The sequence below is a fragment of the Petaurus breviceps genome, unplaced genomic scaffold, assembly GCF_028583685.1.
Source record: "Petaurus breviceps papuanus isolate PSGF00001 unplaced genomic scaffold, PetGlider_PUasm1.0 91133, whole genome shotgun sequence".
NCBI lineage: Eukaryota > Metazoa > Chordata > Mammalia > Diprotodontia > Petauridae > Petaurus > Petaurus breviceps.
This window is the reverse complement of record NW_027187419.1, coordinates 9843274-9856955: the sequence shown is the minus strand read 5'-3', so window position 1 is coordinate 9856955 and position 13682 is coordinate 9843274. Positions and strand designations below refer to the sequence as shown.

Sequence of the window (13682 nt, the reverse complement as noted above, 5' to 3'; positions counted from 1 at the left end):
CACACTTGAATTTGAATATGGTTAGGTTCCTTCCTGAGATTCTTACCAACCGAAAGAAAACAATATAGCTGTGCCATGAAAACTCAGCTCACTCAGGTGGGAAATCAAAAGCTATCTAGCTTTTCCCATCCTTATCACAATTCCCTAAGCTCTTCCTTGCTGCCTGTTTCTTCATGTGACTGCCTTGAGGAAGCAGCCATAAATTCTCTCTCAAAATACTCTGTGATTCACACCTTCTCTGTACTAGGAGAGATAAATGTTTTCCTCTATGTGGCTGGTGTCAAACTTAAAAAGAAATTGGGACCATTAAATCCTATATAAGCAGCCCTGTTGGCTGCATATTGACTTAGAAAACCACTTATTAACTTTACCTATGTTCTATTGTATTTTTATTTATTTTGTTAAATATTTCCAAATTACATTTTAATCTTTGGTTTGGGCTTTACTTGGTGGTTTTTGACACTCATGGTCTAGATGATCACCCTACCTACCTTACCCCCAGTTAGGCTACAGGTCACCAAATAAGGGCATAAGACTGGATGAAAAATAATGTTAAAGAATTTTTGTCATATTCTCTGTCTGTAATGATGTCAGTGCCTTCAAAAGCAAGTTTTGCCCTTAAAATGTGGGTGATCCAGTGTTGACTATAAATGGTTTGTCTTCTTAAAAGTCCTTCAACCTCATGATCTTTTTTGTTATTTCTCTTTCTCTTTTGCAGTCTAAAACAGTAACAATCACGAATTCTGATACAGTGAATAAAGTCATCACCATGGCCCTGCCAACACTAGGGATAAATGTAAGTTACTTAGGCTTTCTCATGGCTAAGTGTCATTTTCATGCCTGTCTGTATAGTATCTCTAAATCTACCTAGGGTACAACCTCGTTATCAAGCTATTCATTATTTGGTACAAATTCAGGTCAAATTTCACCCCTTAAAACAGAAAATAAGGAGCAGTTAGGTGGCGTAGTGAATAGAGCACTGGCCCTGGAGTCAGGAGGACCTGAGTTCAAATCCAGCCTCAGACACTTAACACTTATTAGCTGTGTGACTTTGGGCAAGTCACTTAACCCTAATTGCCCTGCCTTCTCCCCTCCAAAAAACCCCCAACAAAATAGAAAACAGTGAAAGCTGAGATATCACATTTATTCTATAACTTGAGTATTGATTTAGTCAATGATATTAGTGTTACAAAAAGGATCATAGATTTAGAGTTGTCAGAGACCTCAGAGGTCAAAGGTCATTTTATCCACCAACCCTCCTCAATTTAGAGATGAAGAAATTAAGCAGTTAACTGGCTTGTTCAAAGTCACATGAGCAGTTAGGAGATTCTGATGAATATTTAAATATAAATTGTAGTCTAATGTAACTGAATTAAAACTAGGGCTTTCTAATAAAAATATGCCTCCTTTATTTTGCATATTTCATATTTTGTAATATAACTTTGTCTAATCTGAGAGTCTTAATGTTATTCTAGTATACTTAGGTCATGCATCTTAATTTCATGCCCATTTTCCAGATCAGGAAATTTAAGTGGAATAGTAAATGAGGAGGACAGTTTCAAATAGAATTCAGATTTCTACATTCTAAATCCTTTACTCTAGTCAGTAAACATTTTACTGTCTATATGTTCATAGCGGTAGAATTTATTTTTTGCTTCAAGCTGGAACAACCTATGTCTAATAAATTATTCTTTGCATCCTGACATTTTAAAATATGCCTTGGGTTTGTTAGGTCAGGTGTTTTGAGATTTTGTATCCAGGGAAGTGTGAAAAATGTGACATCTCAGGCAGTGTGGGCAGGCCATTCTTCCTCTTACAATCTACCCCACGCATCTCTCTCTGGCTTGCTGCCATCTGGTTCTTCAGTGAGAGTTCAATCAAGTTAGCGCTTCCCTCCAGATTTCTTTGTTTCCTCTCATAGAGATCTGTTCCTTATAGGATTGTGCTTTTTTCAGCTCTAGGAAAACAGGAGCTTTCTCCTGACTTTCACAATTCTAGATGTTTTTCTGGAATGCTCAATTCTTTCCTGAGACAGACCAATACCCAAAAATGCACTGTATCAAAAAAGCATCCCAAAACTCTTTATTACAGCGTATGGTTGAGAAATAGAGTGACCATTTGGAAGGTGGGGGAGGGTAATGGAATAAGCATTTATACAATATTTAGTACATGTCAAGTACTGTGCTTTACAAGTATTATCTCATTTGATCCTTACAACAACCCTCAGAGATATTCTACCCTATTCTACCCGTTTTACAGTTGAGGAAACCAAGGCAGACCGAAGTTCCATTACTTGCCCAGGGTGACACAGCTAGTAAGTATCTGAAGTTGGATTTAAACTCAGGTCTTCCTGACTCCATCCCCAACACTATCCAGTGTGCCATTTAATTGTCTCTTCCCTTGGGAAAAAAGAAGACAGAAACAAGAGAGAATGTAAGAAATTTCTGTAAAAGGAGCTTTAGAAAACAGTCTATTATTTGACTACTACCTCAGAAGCTAGTCTGTTCCAAAACAGACCTATGGACACACCACTGAGCACAGCCAAACTAATTAGTGATGTACAGACAGCCCAGCCGTGCCATTATTTCTTCAGCCTGGACTCTGGGAAATACTGTGGAATGTTTGCCATTCCAGTGGTTGATAGACTCCAGCTCTTTATGAAGCCAGCACTGTCCTATGGTCTGCCTCATGAACTATTATCACTCAACTACTCTCAGGTCACAGTGGTTGTTGTGAGCCCAGACTCCAACATTAAGTGATCAGAGACCACATTGGTTTTTAGCAATGGTCACAGATCTTGAACCAAAGGAAAAATGGGATATTCTCAGGAGCAGGAGTTCCTTCAGAGATGGCTATTCAGCCCAGCTATTCACATGATGACAACAGGTGACTGCTCTGTGATTACTACGGTTTTGGGCTTAATGCTAAGAAACTTTTCTGCAAAACCTGCAGGGGAACCAGACTTCTTCCTTTCCCCTTAGGTATATTCTGTACCTTATTATTCCTTGTAACATCCCTTTTTAGTCATCTTGGACATCTTTGGGGTTGCTTAAAGAAAATCATAGCCATTATAGAGCATAATAAAAGATTGCTTCTTGTAGGGAGGCATTTAAATGTAGGAGTCTGTAAGGCTTATGGGATTTAAAGATCTTCCATGCCCCATTGGACGTGCTGACATAGCAGGAAGGGGCGGAGCAAGCGAAAGTGAGAGCCAGAGAAAGCGAAAGCCAGAGAAAGCGAAAGCCAAGGACGTGCTGACGTAGCAGGAAGGGGCGGAGCAAGAAAAAGCGGAAAGCGAGAGAAAGCGAAAGCCGAGCTAGCGGTCCTGCGGTGGCTGGTGGTGGTTGCAATGGCGGTGGCAGCAGCAGAGGCAGCGGCAGTGTGAAGCCTTTTTTGAGTTAGGACTGCTAAGGACTTTCTCCTAAGGACTCCTACTGAGGACTGCCAGGGGCCGGAGCTGCTGGGAGCACGCTTCCCGGACGCTGGGTGGTTGCTGTGCATGGGGAGAGGAGGACCTTTGCCTGAGGTAGCCTGTTCTGTTTTAAAGGCTTGAGAATGTGGGTGCTTTCTACTTTATCTATCTGTGCCAATATCATAACTACTCTGATGGCTTTCACTTTCTGGTTTTGGGACTCAGTCTTTTGGTATCTTAATAAATTTTCTAGTTTATTTCCTCATATGGCAAACCTGACGTATTTTGTGATGGATAATTATATCAGCATATTTGTAATCTCTATAGGCATTGTGAATATGGCATTGCTGATACAGAGTCCTTAATGGGTTGTGGGGAATGGAGTTTGATCTGTATCCTATTAACCTGAGAACACTGAAATTTTAGAAGCTTAGAATGATGGTTCCCTTTTATTTTAGATCATAAATTCAGTCCCCTTATATTTTCCAGAGATATTAACTTTGAATATTCCCTGGGACTCACTCAGTACTGGTCAGCTATGAGACACCAGGCATGCCAATGCACACATACAAAGAGTAAAAGTTCAGTTGTCTGCCTTTGAGGCTTTGAGTCCTAGCATACAAAGGCTATCTTGACACCTTTTTTTTTTTTTTACCAAATAAGTACAGTATAGTAGAATTTCAAGTCCTAGCATAACACGTCCTTAAGGGGTAGCAGAAAATACAAACACAATCCACCCCTAAGTAAGTTACAATCTCTTTAGTCAATACAGAGTGTCCAAGTAAAGTTCTCTTTCCTCTTGACTCGAGGTTGACTTCCAAGTCCCATGGCTTTTCTTCTGTGGGCTGAGCACCCCCCATGTCTTGCCTGGATTCATACAACTCTTATCTGGATTCACACATAAGCAGTTCTTTGCTCTTGCTCCTTGTCTCCGCTCACATGGGCTGCTCCACTCCAAGCTCTTCCTGCTCCTAATTGACAGCAGGCTCCAGGGGATACTGCCTGAAGCTTCTGTTTCTAGGAAGACAAAGTTTAACAGGGCTACAACAATATTTATACACATTACCAGCACTATCATTTCAATTCACTTTCTGTCTGAGAAATCAACACAGATAGGATTTCTGTTTGAGAAACAGAGCAGCAGACAGGACTTATGTCTGAGAAATCAACACAGATCAACAGACAGAGCACCAGCCTCATAAACATTCTTTCTGTTAAGCCTCCCCACAAGCAAGTTCCCCTAGATCACACTTGCTTTCCTCTCTCAGCTCTGCTCTTTGTCTCTCTCTCTCTCAACTGCTCTCTCTTCTCCCTCCAAGCAATGCAATATATATTGTTTCCAATTAAATACTCTTAAGTCAATCAAAGGCTCCTAATATAATTAAAGATTCTTAATTCAATCAAAGACAAGGCTCAGTCAAAGGCACTTTGACTAAATCCAGAAAACTAGCAAAAAGTCCTCCTTTGCTTGCCATCACAGGGCCCAGGCCTGTCACTGACTTTGTGTGGTAGGGCCTCAGGTCCCTGGAGGCTGTAGGGGTCTGGTAGCTTATCTGGCACTGAGCTGGAGCTGGTAGTGGTGGCCAGTGTATGTTGAGGCCAGGTGGGGTTTTTCTGCATTTCCAGGGCCTAGACTGAAGTATGTAGAGGCCTGGCTGCTAGAGGATTCCTGCCAGTCCAGGGCTGTGCTGAAGTACATGGTGGTTCTCTAACCTGGAGTCTGTCAGTTCCCCTGTCTATACTAAGGTACTTAGGGGGTCTCAGTGTTGGTGGTTACCTACTTCAACACCCTGGGGCTCAGGATCTCTCACTGTTGTGCTGAGGTGGAGCTTCTTTCTTTCTTGCTAGGATGCTTCTAGTCCTGGAGTACTCTCCTCTTTTAATTGAGTGAGACAAACTTTTCTTGCCAATGTTCCAAGTTTCCCAGGCTAAAGGACTACTCCACCATGTCTTTCTGTTGGCTCTGCTGTTCCAGAATTTTTCTTGGGGCTCTGTTTTCTGTTTTTTTCAGAGGTCAGTATAGGAGAGGGACAATGATTCATTGCTTACTCCATCTTGTCTCCCAGAAGTCAACATTGTGTTTCTTGGATTGCACTGAATGAATGAAAGAGAATGAAATGTTATTATACCTATCTTACAGATTAGGAAAAAAAAAAGAGAGATTAATTGAGGTGAAAAGGAGAATGAAAGGTCCTTGAGGGCAGAGACTGCTTTTATTTCTGTCTTCTTATTCATGGAAGCTTGTTCAACTTTGTGTTTATTGGATTGGATTAAATGAATGAATGAGAATGAATGAAAGCATTACTAGCAACAGTAGGGACAGAAGTAAGTTAGGTAAAAAGGAAATGTAATGAGCCCTGTCTGCAGAATTCTATTAATTTCTCTAGTAGTACAGTACTTTAGTGCTTGAAATTAGGAGTGAACAAAGTGATCCTTACAAGCCAAGATGACCAGCTTCATGTTTGAGTGCCAGTGTTTTTAATGGAAGGAGAACTGTGTGTCCAGTCTCCATCTTTCTGTGCTTCTACTTATCTACTTGAATAAACTAGAGGCTCTATCTCAAAATAACGATTTACCCATTTTACAAGTATGTTAACTGAGGCAGGCCATAATTAATAAAACTTCAGACCAATTTAGGTCAGAGTCATTATAAATGCATAAGTTTGAAGGGCTTATATCAATGAGGCTGTATTTATAACTTCTGTCATGAGATCATAGACTGAGAGATAAAAAGGGATTTTCAAGGTCATCTGGATCTACTCCATTTTATAGTTGAAGAAATTGAGACCCAGAGAGGTTCAGTTACATGCCCACATTCACAGAGGTAGGGAGTATCAGAGCCAGGATTCTCAAATTCCAAATCCAGATTTTTTTTCTATTCTGCCATACTGATTCCTCAGATCCTTCTAACTGTACCAGACATCAGCTACCCTCCAAAATGGTTGCACCATCACCTGCCAGTTAATGTAGTACTTTGTCCTAGTTTATGTAAACACTAATGGGAAAGCAGTGACATTACAGGTATGCCCTACCTTAAGAAAACTCAATTTACAGAAACCTAGATTTAAAAACTAGACAAGCAAAAGGGTTAATTCATTCATATTGTGAAAGTTCTTCTTGCTCTAACTTAGAATTCAGCTCAGAGTTCTTTGAAATAGAAGCCTCCTGTTGCATTTTAAAAGACTTAATTTTTTATTTGATTTGTACACAACTCCAGAAACATCTGGTGTGTTAAGTGAGCTATAACTATGCCTTCCTCACCCGCCCCTCAGTGTTGGCATTTTCATAGCATGAGTCTAGTTATGAAACAAACAGAATTCTTACTGCACTCACTCCTTGAAGCTCATTCCCAGTCTTCATGCTTTTGCTTCTTCTGGTCCCCCTAACCAGCCTAGGGATCATAGACTCAGAAATGCAGAGCTGGAGGGGACATCAAAGACTATCAAGGCCAGCACCCTCATTTTGCAGATGAGGAAACAGACCCAGGAGGTAAAATCACTTGTTGGAGGTCACAGGCAGTGTCAGGCAGGATTTTGACTGAAGTCTTCTGACACCAGGCTCCTCTTTTCACTTTGCCCAGTTTGTGTACAACTTCTTTCACTAATTATCATTCCTGAGGTTCATGTAGTATTTTAAGGTTTACAGAACATTTTGCAAACTGACATTTGAGCCTCATAACAACTGCATGAGGTTATTATTCTAGTAGGCTAGATGATGAGGGTATGGACTTGTATAAATGGGAGAGGACAAGATGGAAAGAAGGTAAGACAGTTAGGAAGGAGGGAGGGAGGGAGGGAAGAAGGAAAGAAAGAGAAAGAAAGAAAGAAAGAAAGAAAGAAAGAAAGAAAGAAAGAAAGAAAGAAAGAAAGAAAGAAAGAAAGAAAGAAAGAAAAGGAAGGAAGGAATTATTAGGCATCTACTATTTGCCATTCACTGTGCTAAGCTAAGCTAAAATAGAGAAGATGATATGGAGATAGAATAATAGGATTTGGAAACTTTGGATATGGAGTTGAATATAAATGGCTAGGAGAATGGTTGTATATTATTGACAGAACCAGGGGCAACTTTAAGGAGAATAAGCTATTCTAGCTAGTTGGGGGAAAAGTAAAGTTAAAATATGGCCCCTTATCTATACTGACACATTTCTTCTTTCTGCCTCTCTGTCTTTGTCTGTCTATCTTTCTGTCTTTCTGTCTCTCTCTCTCCCTCTCATCATCCCTCTCCAGCTAAACTAAGGTTATATCTTTAGTGCTCATCGTGTGGCAAGAACTCAATAAATTCATAATTGAATTTAATCCTTAAATAAGCAAATGGATTTCTGATACATGAGGGCAATAAGACCTTTTAGAACATATTAGATTTTATGAAATAATAGCTTTTCTTCCATTTTACCCAATTTCTAGCTTAGTGATTGTCTTTTCTTAGAAGAAATCAGACTGGCTAGAATAATTCAGTTCTTGGTAACAGTGTTATTTCTCAGTCATTATGTCTGCAGTATTTGCAGGATTGAGGTTCAGAAGTTTACGAGTCTTAATAACCTGTGACCAGCCTCTAATTCTTCATGGGGGTGGGGGTGGAGTGCGGTGGGGAGTATCTGTATAGTGTTTTTACAACCTTAGTGTGTTAGGGGGAAGTAGGGGAGGGCATTGTTAAGGCCAATTTGGGAAAAGACTAGAGAAAATCTTTATCTTGCTTTGGTTTCAGTCATTCTGTACCTGTGTAGGGTGATTTCTGAGCTTGGGCAGATTAGGAAGAAACTTTAAAGTAGGTTGGCTTTGGCCATTCAGGGTTGGATACATGAGTGAAGAGGAGATAACTTGGAAAAGTCTTAGTTTTATTTCTAAGCCCCAAGTCTCTGTGTCACTTAGGTTGTTTTAAGAAGGCTAAGGTCTCCCACTGCATTCAGGGCCATCTCCAGTCATCCTGATCTATATTTTGCCACCGGACCCAGATGGCTCTGAAGGAGAAAGTGAGACTGGTGACTTTGCACAGCTGTGCTTCACTTAAATCTAATTCACTTGCAAATCATGACATCACCTTCCCTATTTCATGGTCCTCTTGGAAAATGCAGGACAAACTACAACAATTACATACTTCCCCTAGCTGTACAACTTTCTGGTGGCCCATCTGGCCATATGAGGGCCTGGACCCAGTGAGTCTTCTGACATGTTTCCCATGCTTCCTCTACTCCCATTCACGCCAAAAAGAGTATGGTAGAATGAGATCCTGATTATAAAGCCCAAAGTAAAAAGAATATTTCAGAGAAAAGATGCAAGCCTTAATCAAAAAAGAATGGGATGAACAGAAGCTCTAGTGGTGTCTCAGTAGTAGGAGTGGTATGAGAGGGGGCCTCCTAATAGAAGCTAGCCATGGGACTCCAAAGGGGAGTCTTTCCTATCTTCCCCTCCCTATCCTGCATTTTAAGCTTCCTTTTTGTATGTTGTCTTCCCCTATTCTACTGTGAGCTCCTTGAGGGCAAGGACTTTTCCTCTCTTAGCACTTAGCTAATTGCGTAGTGCTTCCCAGTGCTTAGTGCTCATATAGTAGGCTCTTGACAAGTGTTTCTTGACTGACTGACCACAGAATTGAGTTATAGGCCACCTTAGTCATTATCTCCTCATTTTATGAGATCAAGAGAGGTTCAGTGTCTTACCTAAAGACACACAGAATATTGACTTTATAATCAGTGTTCCTTACTGAGAGCCACGGAATAAAAAATGAATTGGTCAGGAAAGGGTAGCCCCAGATTTCTGCATGTAGAACTGCAGAATTTGATGTGATCTTAAGGCACCTCCAGGGGTCATTGCAGTATATTTTCTTGCTTTCAGGAAAAGCCTGGTATTATCATTTCTTTAATGAAGAGCCTGAGGCACAAGAAAGTTAAAGTAACACACCTTTAATTAGTTGAGAGAGGGAATTGGCAGTGGAGAAACTATCTTGTCAGAGGGAAATGATGAGCTGGTAAGAGATGATATTCATTTAGTACTTTTAATATTTGCAAAGCTTTTCCTAGTTAGTATCTCATATGATCTTCACAAATAACCCTGTAAGGCAAATGCTATTATCTCCATTTTATAGATGAAGAAACTGAGGTGGACAGAGATTAACTTCTCCAAGGTCACAGAGTTATTAAGTATCTGAAGCAGAACTCAAACTGGAAAGCCAGCATTCCATCAACTACTCCAAGTAAATGCAAAGGAACTTCTTAATGCTGATTGCATGCTAGGCCATGTAATAGGACCACAGGATATAAATCAATAAGTGAAATAGTCCCTACCTTCAAGAATCTTAAATTCAAATAGAATGACACAACTAATAATGAAGAAGAGGAGGAAGAGGAAGAAGGGGAGGAGGAGGAAGAGAGCTTTTTATATAGGATTTTGCAAGTATAATCCTCACACCAACTCTAGGAAGCAGGTGCTATAATTATCCCCATTTTGCTGATGAGGAAATTGAGGGAAACAGATTAACTTGCTTAGGTTTATATAACTGGTAAGCGTCTAGGGTCATATTCGCTTACCAGTTATATAAACCTAAGCAAGTTAATCTGTTTCCCTCAATTTCCTTCAGGAGTCACTATATCCAGGCCTTAGCTGAAGTTTGACTGGACTTCTGTCATAGAGGGTGGGATATGGGGCAACCTAACAATCTCATAGTTATATCCCATCTTTTATAGGAAGACTAAATTTCTGTGGCAGGTGGGAAGATAGGAGGCAAATATACCAATATAATAATAAAGCCTCATCTTTTACAGGAAACCCTTCCCAACTCCTCTTAATTCTAGTGCCTTCCCTCCACTAATTATTTCCTGTTTATCTTGTATATAGCTTGTTTGTACATATTTGTTTCCTTTTGTCTCCCTCATTAGATTGTAATCTCCTTGAGGACACACACTTTTGCCTCTTTCTTTATCTTCAGTGCTTAGCACAGTGCCAGGCACATAAAAACAATAAATGTATATTGATTGATTAATAACAATAACTCAGTTTTTAAGGTATTTTAAGTTGTATAAAGCCCTTCTTAACAAAACTTTTTGAGATATATCAATATCCTTGTTTTACAGATGTTGAAGCTGAAAGCTTAGAGAATTAAAATGATATCACAGCTAATAAACATCAGGGTCAGAATTTGAACCCTGGATATTCAAATCTAAATTTGGTATTTTTGTCCCCTAACTCAGTTTACTTTTCTCTCTCTTTTTAAAATCATACCATGGAGGGTTCTTCATGGTATTGTAATACTTCGTCCTCATCTACATATACATTCTCATTCATATGTCATCACAATGACATTAGATTTACTAAACACTAGAATTGAAAATCACCAACACAGAGTTTCCATTTCTGCCCAAAGTAGGTATTTAGGAATAAGGATTTGGGGTCAAAAAGATAGCCAGTTATTCAATATACATTTGTTAAGCACCCACTATGTGCCAGGCACTATACTAAGTGCTGGGGATACAAAAAGAGGCAAAAGATAATCTCCAACCTCAAGGTGCTTACAATCTAATGGGGAAAACAACAAAGAACTTTGTATAAACATGCATTATACAGGCTAATTTGTAAATAATAAACAGAGAGAAGGCACCAGAATTAAGACAATTGCCTAGGTTGCAACAAGAGATACTTTTAATATCACTCTGTGTACATGCATATATTTAAAAAAACAACAGTAATACATCTCATTCTTTTTTTTTTTTATTAATTTGTTTCCTTTTAGTTTACAGGTTCAATTCCACAATTCCTTGAGTTTCACATTTTATCCCCCTCCCTCCCGTTCCCCCCATGGCAGCATATAGTCAAGTATAGGATCTGTAAATACTTTCACATTATACATTAGTCAGGTTATAAAGACGATTGTATCAGATGAAATGAAAAATAGTAAAGAGGGCATAAAACCAAACAAGAAAAGGAAAAAGATCAGGTATTTTGCTTCGATCTGGATATAAACTCAGTTCTTTCTAGTTCTTTCTCTGGATGCACACATTTCTCTCCATCATGAGTCTTTTGGGATTGACTTATATCACTGCATTGCTGAGAAGAGTCCAGTCTATCAAAGTTGGTCATCATACAATAGGTTGTGTCTGTAATTGTGTACAAATTTCTCCTGTTTCTACTCTTCTCACTCAGCATCAGTTCATATAAGCCTCTCCAGGTAAATATGAAGACCATCTTCTCCTCGTTTCTTATAGCACAATAGCATTCCATAACATGCATATACCACAACTTGTTCAGCCATTCCCCAATTGATGGGCACCCCCTTAATTTCCAATTCCTTGCCACCACAAAAAGAGCTGCTATAAACATTTTTGTACATATGGGTCTTCCTCCCATTTCTATAATCTCTTTGGGATATAACCCTAGGAGTGGTATTGCTGGGTCAAAGGATATGAAAGTATTTATAGTCCTTTGGGCATAATTCCAGATTGCTCTCCAGAAAGGCTGGATCAGTTCACAACTCCACCAGCAATGCATTAATGTTCCAATTTGCCCACATTCTCTCCAGCATTTGTCATTTTCCTGTTTTGTCATCTTAGCCAATCTGACTGGTGAGATGTGGTACCTCAGAGTTGTTTTGATTTGCATTTCTCTAATCAGTAGTGATTTAGAGCATTTCTTCATGTGCTTATAGATATCTTTAATTTCTTTCTCTGAAAATTGCCTGTTTGTATCCTTTGACCATTTATCAATTGGGGAATGACTTATATTCTTTTAAATTTGACTCAATTCTCTGTATATTTTAGAAATGAGTCCTTTGTCAGAGACATAGGTTATAAAGATTCTTTCCCAATTTCCCACCTCCCTCTTAATCTTGGTTACATTGGCTTTGTTTATACAGAAGCTTTTCAGTTTCATGTAGTCAAAATTATCCATTTTACATTTTATAATGTTTTCTAATTCGTTTAGTCATAAAGTCTTTCCCTCTCCACAAATCTGACAGGTAAACTATTCCTTGTTTTGCAAGACTGCTTACAGTATTAACCTTTATACCTAGATCATGCACCCATTTAGACTTGATTTTGGTATATGGTGTTAGATAATGGTCTATGCCCAGTTTCTGCCATACTATATTCCAGTTTTCCCAGCAGTTTTTGTCAAATAGTGAGTTCTTATCCCAAAAACCAGGGTCTTGGGGTTTATCAAACAATAGATTACTATAGTCATTGACTTCTGAATCTCTTGTGCCTAATCTATTCCATTGATCCACTCCTCTATTCCTCAGCCAGTACCAAGTAGTTTTGATGACTGCTGCTTTATAATACAGATTGAAATCTGGTATAGCTAGTCCACCTTCCCTAGCATTTCTTTTCATTAATTCCCTTGATATTCTGGACTGTTTATTCTTCCAAATGAATTTTGTTTCTATTTTTTCTAGCTCTATAAAGTAGTTTTTTTGGTAAATTAATTGGTATGGCACTAAATATATAATTTAATTTAGGAAAAATTGTTGTTTTTATTATATTAGCTCGACCCAGCCACGAGCAATTGATATTTTTCCAATTAGTTAGATCTGACTTTATTTGTGTGAAAAGTGTTTTGTAGTTGTGGTCATATAGGTCTTGGGTTTGTTTTGGCAGGTAGATTCCCAAATATTTTATAATGTCTACAGTAACTTTAAGTGGGATTTCTCTTTCTATCTCTTGCTGTTGAATTTCATTGGAAATATACAGGAATGCCGAGGATTTATGTGGGTTTATTTTATATCCTGCAACTTTGTCAAATTTATTTATTGTCTCAAGTAGTTTTTTACTTGATTCTCTAGGATTTTCTAAGTATATCATCATATCATCTGCAAAGAGTGATAGCTTGGTCTCTTCTTTGCCTAATTTGATTCCTTTGATTTCTTTTTCTTCTCTAATTGCTACTGCTAACATTTCTAGTACCAGATTGAATAAGAGGGGTGATAGTGGACACCCTTGTTTCATCCCTGATCTTATGGGAAATGCTTCTAGCTTCTCCCCATTACATATAATACTTGCTGATGGATTTAAATAGATGCTACCTATTATTTTAAGGAAGGCTCCATTTATTCCTATACTGTCTAATGTTTTTAATAGGAATGGATGTTGTATTTTGTCAAAAGCCTTTTCTGCATCAATTGAGATGATCATGTGGTTTCTACTAGTTTTATTGTTGATATGCTCAATTATACTGATGGTTTTCCTAATTTTAAACCATCCTTGCATTCCTGAAATAAATCATACCTGATCAAAGTGTATTATTCTTGAGATAAGTTGCTATAGTCTTTTTGCTAGCATTTTACTTAGAAT

The 13682-nt window shown here is 38.7% G+C and overlaps 1 long non-coding RNA gene across 2 annotated transcripts in view; it reads left to right on the top strand.

Moving 5' to 3' along the window:
• LOC138154831 (uncharacterized) overlaps positions 1-13682 on the top strand; it is a 51893-nt gene that overhangs the window by 26951 nt on the left and 11260 nt on the right. For both annotated transcript variants that reach the window (XR_011166687.1, XR_011166686.1), the window contains one exon: positions 719-796. This is a non-coding gene — a long non-coding RNA (uncharacterized lncRNA). The remainder of the gene's footprint in view (positions 1-718; positions 797-13682) is intronic.